We start from the raw sequence: 12,164 nt of genomic DNA on the forward strand, positions 1-12,164 counted from the left end.
AAACCAGTTCTTAGAGACCTACAAAGAGACTTAGACTCCCACACAATAATAGTGGGAGACTTTAACACCCCACTGTCAATATTAGATCAACAAGGCAGAAAATTAACAAAGGTATTCAGGATCTGAACTCAGTTCTGGATCAAGAGGAACTGATAGATATCTACAGGACTCTCCATCCCAAAACAATAGAATATAAATTATTCTCAGCGCCACATGGCACTTACTGTAAAATTGATCACATAATTGGAAGTAAATTACTCCTCAGCAAATGCAAAAGAACTGAAATAGTGACAGTCTCTCAGACCACAGCACAATCAAATTAGAACTAAAGATTAAGAAACTCACTCAAAACCACACAACTACATGGAAATTGAGCAACCTGCTCCTGAATGACTCTTGGGTAAATAATGACGTTAAGATGGAAATCAAAAAGTTCTTTGAAACCAATGAGAACAAAGAGACAACCTACCAGGATCTGCGATGCAGCTAAAGCAGTATTCAGAGGGAAATTCATAGCACTAAATGCCCACATCAAAAAGATAGAAAGATCTAAAATTGACACTCTAACATCACAACTAAAAGAACTATAAAACCAAGAGCAAACAAACCTCAAAGCTTGAAGACAAGAAATAACCAAGATTAGAGTGGAACCGAAGCAGATAGAGACACAAAAAACTGTTCAAAAAATCAAGGAATCCAGGAGTTTTTTTTTTTGAAAAAATTAATAAAATAGACTGCTAGCTAGACTAATAAAGAAGGTAAGAGAGAAGAATCAAATAGACACAATAAAAATAATAAAGGGGATGTCACCACTGAAACCAAAGAAATACAAACAACCATCAGAGAATATTATAAACACCTCTATGCAAATAAACTAGAAAATCTACAAGAAATGGATAAATTCTTGGATACATACACCCTCCCAAGACTGAACCAGGAAGAAGTTGAATCCCTGAATAGACCAATAACAAGCTCTGAAATTGAGCACTAATACATAGCCTACAAACCAAAAAAAGCCCAGGACCAGATGGATTTACAGCTGAATTCTACCAGAGGTATAAACAGGAGTTGGTACCATTTCTTCTGAAACTATTCCAATTGAAAAGGAGGGACTCCTACCTAACTCATTCTATGAGGCCAGCATCATCCTGATACCAAAGCCTGGCAGAGATACAACAGAAAAAGAAAACTTCAGGGCAATATCCCTGATGAACATTGATGCAAAAATTCTCAATAAAATACTGGCAAACTGAATCCACCAGCACATCAAAAAGTTTATCCACCACGATCAAATTGGCTTCATTCCCAGGATGCAAGGTTGGTTCAACATACACAAATCAATAAACATAATTCATCACATCAACAGATCTAAAGACAAAAAACATATGATTGTCTTGATATATGCAGAAACGGCCGTCTATAAATTTCAACATTCCTTCACGTTAAAAACTCTCAGTAAACTAGGTATTGAAGGAGCATACCTCAAACTTATAAGAGTTATTTCTGACAAACCCACAACCAATATCCTACAGAATGAGCAAAAGCTGGAAGCCTCCCCCTTGAAAACTGGCACAAGACAAGGATGTCCATTCTCACCATTCCTGTTCAACATATATTGAAAGTTCTGGCCAGGACAATCAGGCAAAATAAAGAAATAAAGAGTATTCAAATAGGAATAGAGGAAGTCAAACTGCTTTTGTTTGCAGGTGACATGATCCCATATTCAGAAAACCCCATTGTCTCAGTCCAAAAGCTTCTTAAGCTGATAAGTAACTTCAGCATAGTCTCAGGATCCAAAATCAATGTGCCAAAATCACAAGCATTTCTTTTTTTTCTAAATCATACTTTATGTTCTAGGGTACATGTGCACAACGTGCAGGTTTGTTACATAGGTACACATGTGCCATGTTGGTTTGCTGCACCCATTTACTCGTCATTTACATTAGGTATTTCTCGTAATGCTATGCCTTCCCCTGCCCCCCACCCCACAACAGGCCCCAGGGTGTGATTTCCCCACCCTGTGTCCAAGTGTTTTCATTGTTCAGTTCCCACCTATGAGTGAGAACATGCAATGTTTGGATTTCTGTCCTTGTGATAGTTTGCTCAGAAGGATGGTTTCCAGCTGCATCCATGTCCCTGCAAAGAACATGAACTCATCCTTTTTTATGGTTGCGTAGTATTCCATGGTGTATAGGTGCCACATTTTCTTAATCCAGTCTATGATTGATAGACATTCAGGTTGGTTCCAAGTTTTTGCTATTGTGAATAGTGCTGCAATAAACATACATGTGTGTGTGTCTTTATGGTAACATGATTTATAATCCTTTGGGTATATACCCAGTAATAGGATGGCTGGTTCAATGGTATTTCTAGTTCTAGATCCTTGAGGAATCACCACACTGTCTTCCACAATGGTTGAACTAGTTTACATTCCCACCATCAGTGTAAAAGCATTCCTATTTCTCCATATCCTTTCCAGCATCTGTTGCTTCCTGACTTTTTAATAATTTCCATTCTAACTGGTGTGAGATGGTATCTCATTGTGGTTTTTATTTGCATTTCTCTGATGACTAATGATGATGAGCATTTTTTCATGTGCCTGTTGGATGCATAAATGTCTTATTTTGAGAAGTGCCTGTTCATATCCTTTGCCCACTTTTTGATGGGGTTGTTTGTTTTTTTCTTGTAAATTTGTTTGAGTTCTTTGTATATTCTGCATATTAGCCCTTTGTCAGATGGGTAGATTGCAAACATATTCTCCCATTCTGTAGGTTGCCTATTCACTCTGATGGTAGTTTCTTGTGCTGTGCAGAAGCTCTTTAGTTTAATTAGATCCCATTTGTCAGTTTTGGCTTTTGTTGCCATTGCTTTTTGTGTTTTAGTCATGAAGTGTTTGCCCATACCTATGTCCTGAATGGTATTGCCTAGGTTTTCTTCTAGGGCTTTTATGGTTTTAGGTCTAACATTTAGGTTTTTAATACATCTTGAATTAATTTTTGTATAAGGTGTAAGGAAGGGATCCAGTTTCAGCTTTCTACATATGACTAGTCAGTTTTCCCAGTACCATTTATTAAATAGGGAATCCTTTCCCCATTTCTTGTTTTTGTCAGGTTTGTCAAAGATCAGGTAGTTGTAGATGGGTAGTGTTATTTCTGAGGTCTCTATTCTTTTCCATTGGTCTATATCTCTGTGTTGGTACCAGTATCATGCTGTTTTGGTTACTGTAGCCTTGTAGTATAATTTGAAGTCAGGTAGCGTGATGCCTCCAGCTTTGTTCTTTTTGCTTAGGATCGTCTTGGCAATGTGGGCTCTCTTTTTTTGGTTCCATAAGAATTTTAAAGTAGTTTTTTCCAATTCTGTGAAGAAAGTCATTGGTAGTTTGATGGGGATGGCATTGAATCTGTAAGTTACCTTGGGCAGTGTGGCGATTTTCATATTGATTCTTCCTATCCATGAGCATGGAATGTTCTTCTATTTGTTTGTGTCCTCTTTTATTTTGCTGAGCAGTGGTTTGTAGTTCTCCTTGAAGAGGTCTGTCACATTTCTTGTAAGTTGTATTCTTAGGTATTTTGTTCTCTTTGAAGCAATTGTGAATGGGAGTTCGCTCATGATTTGGCTCTCTGTTTGTCTGTTATTGGTGTATGGGAATGCTAAAATCACAAGCATTTCTATACACCAACAACGGGCAAGCAGAGAGCCAAATCATGAGTGAACTCCCATTCACAGTTGTTACAATAAGTATAAGCTACCTAGGAGTACAGCTAACAAGGGAAGTGAGGGACCTCTTCAAGGAGAACTACAAACCACTTCTCAAGGGAATCAGAGAGGACACAAACAAATGAAAAATCATTCCATGCTCATGGATGAAAAGAATAAATATTGTGAAAATGGCCATACTGCCCAAAGTAATTTATAGATTCAATGCTATTCTCATTATTCACAGAATTGGACAAAATTACTTTAAAGTTATCATGGAACCAAAGAAAGAACCCACATTGCCAAGACAATCCTAAGCAAAAAGAACAAAGCTGGAGGCATCATGCTACCTCACTTCAAAGTATACTACAAGGCTACAGCAAGCAAAACACCATGGTACTGTTACAAAAACAGATATATAGACCAATGGAAAAGAATAGAGACCTCAGAAATAACACCACACATCTACATCTGATCTTCAACAATCCTGACAAACTAATCAATGGGGAAAGGATTTCCTATTTAATAGGTGCTGCTGGGAGAACTGGCTAGCCATAAGCAGAAAATTGAAACTAGACCCCTTCCTTATACCTTACACAAAAATTAACTCAAGATGGATTAAAGACTTAAATGTAAAGCCCAAAACTATAAAAACCCTAGAAGAAATTCTAAGCAATACCATTCAGGAACATAGGCATGGGCAAAGATTTCATGACAAACTTGCCTAAAGCAATTGCAACAAAATAAAAGTTGACAAATGGGATCTAATTAAACTAAAGAGCTTTTGCACAGCAAAAGAAACTATCTTCAGAGTGAACAGGCAACCTACACAGTGGGAGAAAATTTTTGCAATCTATCCATCTGACAAAGGCCTCATATCTAGAATATACAAGGGACTTAAACAAATTTACAAGAAAAAAACACATGGCTGCATTAAACCCCATGGGCAAAGGACATGAACAGACATTTCTCAAAAGAAGACATTCATGCAGCCAACAAATATTTCAAAACAAGCTCAACATCACGGATCGTTAGAGAAATGCAAATCAAAACCACAGTGTGATACCATCTTATGCCAGTCAGAATGCAATTATTAGAAAGTCAAGAAACAACAGATTCTGGCAAGCCTGTGGAAAAATAAAAATGCTTTTACACTGTTGGTGGGAGTGTAAATTAGTTCAACCATTGTGGAAGATGGTGTGGCAATTCCTCAAAGAACTAGAACCAGAAATACCATTTGACCCAGCAATCACATTGCTGGATATATACCCAAAGGAATAGAAATCATTCTGTTACAAAGATACATGCATGTGTATGTTCATTGCAGCACTATTTACAATAGTAAAGACATGGAATCAACCCAAATGCCCATCAGAGGTAGACTGGATAAAGAACATGTGGTACATATACACTGTGGAATACTATGCAGCCATAAAAATGAATGAGTTTATGTCATTTGCAGGGCCATGGATGGAGCTGGAAGACATTATCCTCGGCAAATGAATGCAAAAAAAGAATACCAAATGCCACATGTTCTCACTTAAAAGTGGGAAAAGAACAATGAGAACATATGGACACAGGGGGTGGAACAACACACACTGTGGCCTGTTGGGAAGTGGGGTGGGGGAGGTAGAGCATTAGGAAAAATAGCTAATGCATGCTGGGCTTAATACCTAGGTGATGGGTTGATAGGTACAGCAAACCACCATGGCACACATTTATCTATGTAACAAACCTGCACATCCTGTACATGTACCCTGGAACTTAAAATAAAAATAAAAATGAAAAAAAGCACGTCACAAAGAAGAAAAACTCCACCAAATGGATAGTGGAACTGATTAACAATTTTAAGTAAGTTTTAGGACACTAAGCAACAGGAAAAATCAGTAGCATTTCTCTTCACCAATAATGCCCAGGCTGAGTCAAATCAAGAACACAACCCTATTTACAATAGCCACAAAGAGAATAAAATACCAGGGAATACAGCCAAACAAGGATGTGAAAGATTTTTACAAGAAAATCTACAATACACCACTGAAAGAAATCAGAGATGATGCAAATAAATGGAAAAACATCATGCTCATGAAGTGAAAGAATCAATATCATTTAGATGGTCATACTGGCCAAAGCAATTTACAGATTCAATGCTATTCCTATCAAACTATCAATGTTATTCTTCACAGAATTAGAAAAAACTATTATAAAATTCATATGGAAACAAAGAAGAGTCTCAATAGCCAAAGCAATTCTAAGTAAAAAGAACATAGGAAGAGGCATAACCCCACCTGACTTCAAATTATATTGTAAGACTACAGTAACCAAAACAGCATGATACTGGTACGAAAACAGACCCATAGACAAATGGAACAGAAAAGAAAACTCAGAAATAAAGCTACATATCTACAACAAACTGAACTTCACCAAGGCTGACAAAAACAAGCAATGGGGAGAGGACTCCCTATTCAATAAATCGTGCTAAGATTGTTGGCTGGGCATACACAGAAGAATGAAACTTGACTCTTACCTTTCACCATATGGAAAAATTAATTTAAGATGGATTAAAGATTTAAATATAAGTCTTCAAACTATATCCTAGAAGAAAATCTAGAAAATACTCAGCATCTTGGCAAAGGATTTATGGCTAACTCCCCTAAAGCGATTGCAACAAAAACAAAAATTGTCAAGTGGAACCTAATTAAACTAAAGAAGTTTGGTACAGCAAAAGAAGTGATAAATAGACTAAACAGAAAACATACAGAGTGGGACAAAATATTCACAAACTATGCATCTGAGAAGGGTCTAATATCCAAAATCTACACGGAACTTAAATCTCTAAGCAAAGCATAAATGACCCCATTAAAAAGTGGGCAAAAGATATGATCAGAGACTTCTCCAAAGAAGACATACAAGTGGCCAAAAATATGAAAAAATGCTCATCATCACCAATCATCAGAGAAATACAAATCAAAACCACAATGACATACCATCTCACACGAGTCAGAATGGGTATTACTAAAAAGTCAAAAAACAACAGATGCTGGTGAGGCTGTGGAGAAAAGGGAACACGTAAACTCTGCTGGTGGGAATGTAGCTTAGTTCAGCCGCTGTGGAAAGCAGTTTGAAGATTTCTCAAAGAACTTAAAACAGAGCTACCATTCAATGCAGAAATTCCATTAAAGTATATATCCAAAGGAATACAGATTATTACATCAAAAAGGCACATGTACTCATATTTTCATTGCCGTGCTAGTCACCATTGCAAGGACATGGAATCAACCTAGGTGCCCATCAGTGGTGGATTGTATTAAAAAAATGTGGTACATATGCAACATGGAACACTACATAGCCATGAAAAAAAAAAAAAAAAAAAAAAGGAATCATGTCCTTTGTAGCCACATGGGTGGAGCTGGAGACCAAAATCCTAAGGGAATTAACACCAGATCAGGAAACCAAATACTGCACGTCCTCACTTATGAGTGGGAGTTACACACTGAGCACACATGGATATAAATATGAAAACAATAGACACAGTGGACTACTAGTTGGGAGAGGGAGGACAGGGGCAAGGTTTGAAAAACTATCTTTTAGGTACTGTGCTCACTAGCTGGGTCCAATATACTCAATGAACAATCCTACACATGTACCTGCTGTATCTAAAATAAAAGCTGAGGGCGCGGTGGCTCACGCCTGTAATCCCAGCACTTTGGGAGGCCGAGGCGGGCGGATCACAAGGTCAGGAGATCGAGACCACGGTGAAACCCCGTCTCTACTAAAAATACAAAAAATTAGCCGGGCGCGGTGGCGGGCGCCTGTAGTCCCAGCTACTCAGGAGGCTGAGGCAGGAGAATGGCGTGAACCCAGGAGGCGGAGCTTGCAGTGAGCCGAGATCGCGCCACTGCACTCCAACCTGGGCGACAGAGCGAGACTCCGTCTCAAAAAAAAAAAAAAAAAAAAAAAAAAAAAAATAAAATAAATAAATAAATAAATAAATAAATAAATAAATAAAATAAAAGCTAAAATATAAAGAAAAAACAAAGGACCTTAATATTTACATAAAAATTAAAAAGAGACACTTTTCTTGGGTAAAAATAGCTTATACTGCTGATGTTAATGAAGTTCTTTTTTGATAAAAATATTATATATAATTTATGTGTTATGTATTTATGAAAATAATAACCTGTTATTGACTCAAAGCTTTAATCAGAATCTCACATGGGCCACTGGCCTGTAAGAGTTTAATAATTATTTATCTAGATTGATTTCAACTTCCCAACTACTCAACTCCGCTACTCCAAAACCCTGATAAGGGTTAAGGGAAAACAAAATCATTTAGGGTTACCCAAATGAGCTGTCCCACTTCTAGTAATAGTGAAGTAGCTTGTTGTAGACCAACTCTTGCACAAAGAATAAGTAACAGGACAAAGTCGGCCGGGCGCGGTGGCTCACGCCTGTAATCCCAGCACTTTGGGAGGCCGAGGCGGGCGGATCACAAGGTCAGGAGATCGAGACCACGGTGAAACCCCGTCTCTACTAAAAATTACAAAAAATTAGCCGGGCGCGGTTGTGGGCGCCTGTAGTCCCAGCTACTCGGGAGGCTGAGCCAGGAGAATGGCGTGAACCCGGGAGGCAGAGCTTGCAGTGAGCCGAGATCGCGCCACTGCACTCCAGCCTGGGCACAGAGCGAGACTCCGTCTCAAAAAAAAAAAAAAAAAACAAAAAAAAACAAAACAGGACAAAGTCAACTTCCCAAGCACTGGGGAGGTATCATGGCACTGAGGGCTTGGGGCACATGAGACTACAGATATGACCAGTATGGATCCATGAACAATAAACTGCCACTTTTTGCTCCTTCAATTTATGGATCTACATAATCTCTAGAATCTTGATATAATCCCAGGGACAGAGGATAGTTCCAAGAATGACTTCCAAGGAATTTCTTGTTAGCCAGGGGTAATACGAACCACCACCACCAACAAAAAACCTAATACTTTGAAAATAACGAGATGCTATATGTCTTGTGTATTTGAGGATATATATACACATATATGTGTATATATATTATTTTAAATTAAAAATAAACTTTACTGTTGAAAATGCAAACTTGGCGAGGGCAGAAAGATCACAGACAAGGCTGCCACTTCACACCTGGAGGGTTGCATGGTGGCGGGTTAAAGGCGCTCCTCACTTCCTAGACAGTGCGGCCACTGAGCAGAGGGTCTCCTCACTTGCCAGGTGGTGGGGCAGCCAGGCAGGTATTTGAGGGTATTTTATGCTAATTTGTGTGGACCTCATATCTGAGTCTAAACATCTCCTAGGGGCAATGTTTGTCACCAACGATCGATGTAATTGTTTTTATCTCAATTCAGATACAAGAGAATCAAGTTGTGACTACTTAGTTCAATCATGGACACCCGTTTTCAAAAGAACAACCCAATACTACTTTTAGGAAAAGGATTTGGTTCATAATTTTAATTCACCTCTCACATCTCCTTTAAAAGAGATCAGGCCAAAATAACAATTTTCACTTTATCTCTGTCTACTAGTATAATAGCATATGCTTTTATTTTCAATCTCTACTAGTTCCCATCTTCTCCATTGCTTGTTTTTGCATTACTCCCTGGACAGGCTCAAATAGCTTACATTTGTCTGGAGATGTGACCTGAGCCTGCACACAATTCTGCTTTTGCTCTGATTTAGCAGTCTTTCTCTTGATTTTGTGTTATATTATATTTTATGTTGATATATCTCTTCCTTTTGCCTTTGCTCCTACCATTTCAGCACTCTTGATTCAAAGGCATGACACTGTAATCTAGAAATTTATACAGGACAAAGAAGTGGAAAGAAACAAAGAGAATGGAGCTCAGGTTGCTAATGGTCAAGACCAGAACGTGATTAGGGGAGCATAAATAGGAGACAGATGAGAAACAAAGGGGTCTTTAAACTACTTTACTTCCAGATAGCTAAGGAGGATGTATTCTTTTACTGGACCACCAAGTGACTCAATCCTTGCGTTTGTGTTTGTCTCTAAGGGGAACTGGAAACGAACGTTGATGTCTTATAACCAGTTCTTCCCCCTTGCCCTTTAATGATCAAATGCATCTCAAATTAACCATTGGGGAAGTTTTCTGAGCTTTTATCCTGTTTCTCCATGTGTATTTCATTATTCGCTATAGCTATAACTATCTTGTCACTTAAAAAAATCCCTGTTCGGCCGGGCGCGGTGGCTCAAGCCTGTAATCCCAGCACTTTGGGAGGCCGAGGCGGGTGGATCACGAGGTCAGGAGATCGAGACTATCCTGGCTAACATGGTGAAACCCCGTCTCTACTAAAAATACAAAAAACTAGCCGGGCGTGGTGGCGGGCGCCTGTAGTCTCAGCTACTTGGGAGGCTGAGGCGGGAGAATGGCGTGAACCCGGGAGGCGGAGTTTGCAGTGAGCCGAGATCACGCCACTGCACTCCAGCCTGGGAGACACAGCGAGACTCCGTCTCAAAAAAAAAAAAAAAAAAAAAATTCCTGTTCAGTTTAAAACCATTGTTGAGAGTTTTTATGGAGGCTAAATTATGAAGGCATGTTTGGTTACAACTTTAGCCATTAGTGATTGAACTCAATCTCCAGCCCTTTTTCTTCCCTGGACGAGTGGGGCTGAAAGTTCCCATCCTCTAGTCACACGGTTGGTTCCTCTGGCAACCAGCCCCCATCCTGGAGCTGTCTTGGGAAACATCAAGAGTTACCTCATGAGCATAGACACTAGGCTTGGTTAAAAGGTCTTGTTATGAATAATAAAAGACACTCTTTTCATCTTAATTTTTTTTTTTAATGTTCAGCTAGGTAATTATTGTTGATTTTTTTCTTTCGTCTTTATTGCCCTCGAGCTGTTTCAGAAACTGGGAACAAAAAACAAATAGATAACATAGGCTGTTTTGTGCACCTTTATTACTCTAGAACATGGTTGAGAAGCTGAGGACAAAACCCAAATATTATAATCAAAGATGCTCTTATCATTTCTATCAACCAGGAAGTTTTAGGGTTTCAGAAGCTCTGTGATAAACAACAATGAAATATGCATGTTTCTTATAATATCACAAGTTCAATATTCATAGTAGATTTTCTTGTATTCAACACTGCTCACTTGAGAATGTGGAGATGCTTGTGATGTTAATAGAATGGTCTACATTTTAGAGACTGTATGTGAATGATGAGGTATCTCAAAGCCCTTGGGTAATGATTGGAGGAAACCAAAATAAACTTCTCTAAGATAACTGCATATTGTTGAGCTGAAAAAGGTGGCAATGTGGGAGAACATCCTTCCCCTCCTTCTGCTTGCCTGTTGGCAGAACAATTTACAAAGACGAAGGTCTTCCTGCCCTCCTTTCTACTTTTCCCAGCTAAGGATTAGCTCCTTTATGATACTTGTAAAAGGATTTAGAAGCACACTTTACTCTTCCTGTAAAAATACCTTCCAGTATTTCATTTCTTTTTGGAATCCTGAAGATATTCTCTTCTTTGTCTTTTCACTATCATCCTAAAGGAAGTAGCTGAAGCCACGTTAATATAGAGTTTATTTGGGCCAAGGTTGAGAACAGCTACTTCGGAAAACACTTCCAAGTTGCCTTGGGACGTGGCCTAGAGAACAAAGGAGGTCGGGTGTGGTGGCTCACGTCTGTAATCCCAGCACTTTGGGAGGCCGAGGCGGGCGGATCACCTAAGGTTGAGAGTTCGAGACCAGCCTGACCAACATGAAGAAACCCCATCTCTGTTAAAAATACAAAATTAGCCGGGCATGGTGGCACATGCCTGTAATCCTAGCTACTCGGGAGGCTAAGGCAGGAGAATCGCTTGAACCTGGGAGGTGGAGGTTGCAGTGAGCTGAGATCACGTCATTGCACTCCAGCCTGGGCAACAAGAGTGAAACTCTGTCTCAAAAAAAAAAAAAAAAAAAAAAGAGAGAGAGAACAAAGGAAAGACTGAAGATTTTAAAGAAAAAAGAATGAATCTGCAAAATCACAGAACCATCCCAAATGCTCATCAATCAATGAGTGGATAAAGAAACTGTGGTATAGATATACAATAGAATGCTACTCAGTCATAAGAAGGAATGTTTTAACAGCATTTGCACTGACCTGGATGAGATTGGAGACTATTATTCTAAGTGAAGTAACTCAGGAATGGAGAACCAAACATCATATGTTCTCAATGATTTGCAGAGCTAAGCTACGATGACGCAAAAGGCATACGAATGGTACAATGGACTTTGGGGACTTGTGGGGAAGAGTGGGAGGGGCACGAAGGATAAAAGACTACAGATATGGTGCAGGGTATACTGCTTGGGTGATGGGTGCACAAAACTCTCACAAATCACCACTAAAGACCTTACTCATGTAACCAAATACCACCTGTACCCCAATAACTTATGGAAAAATAAAAATTAAAAAAAGAATGAATCAGGAGAGGGAGTGATTTGAAAAG

This window comes from Macaca nemestrina, chromosome 10, assembly GCF_043159975.1.
Source record: "Macaca nemestrina isolate mMacNem1 chromosome 10, mMacNem.hap1, whole genome shotgun sequence".
Lineage (NCBI taxonomy): Eukaryota > Metazoa > Chordata > Mammalia > Primates > Cercopithecidae > Macaca > Macaca nemestrina.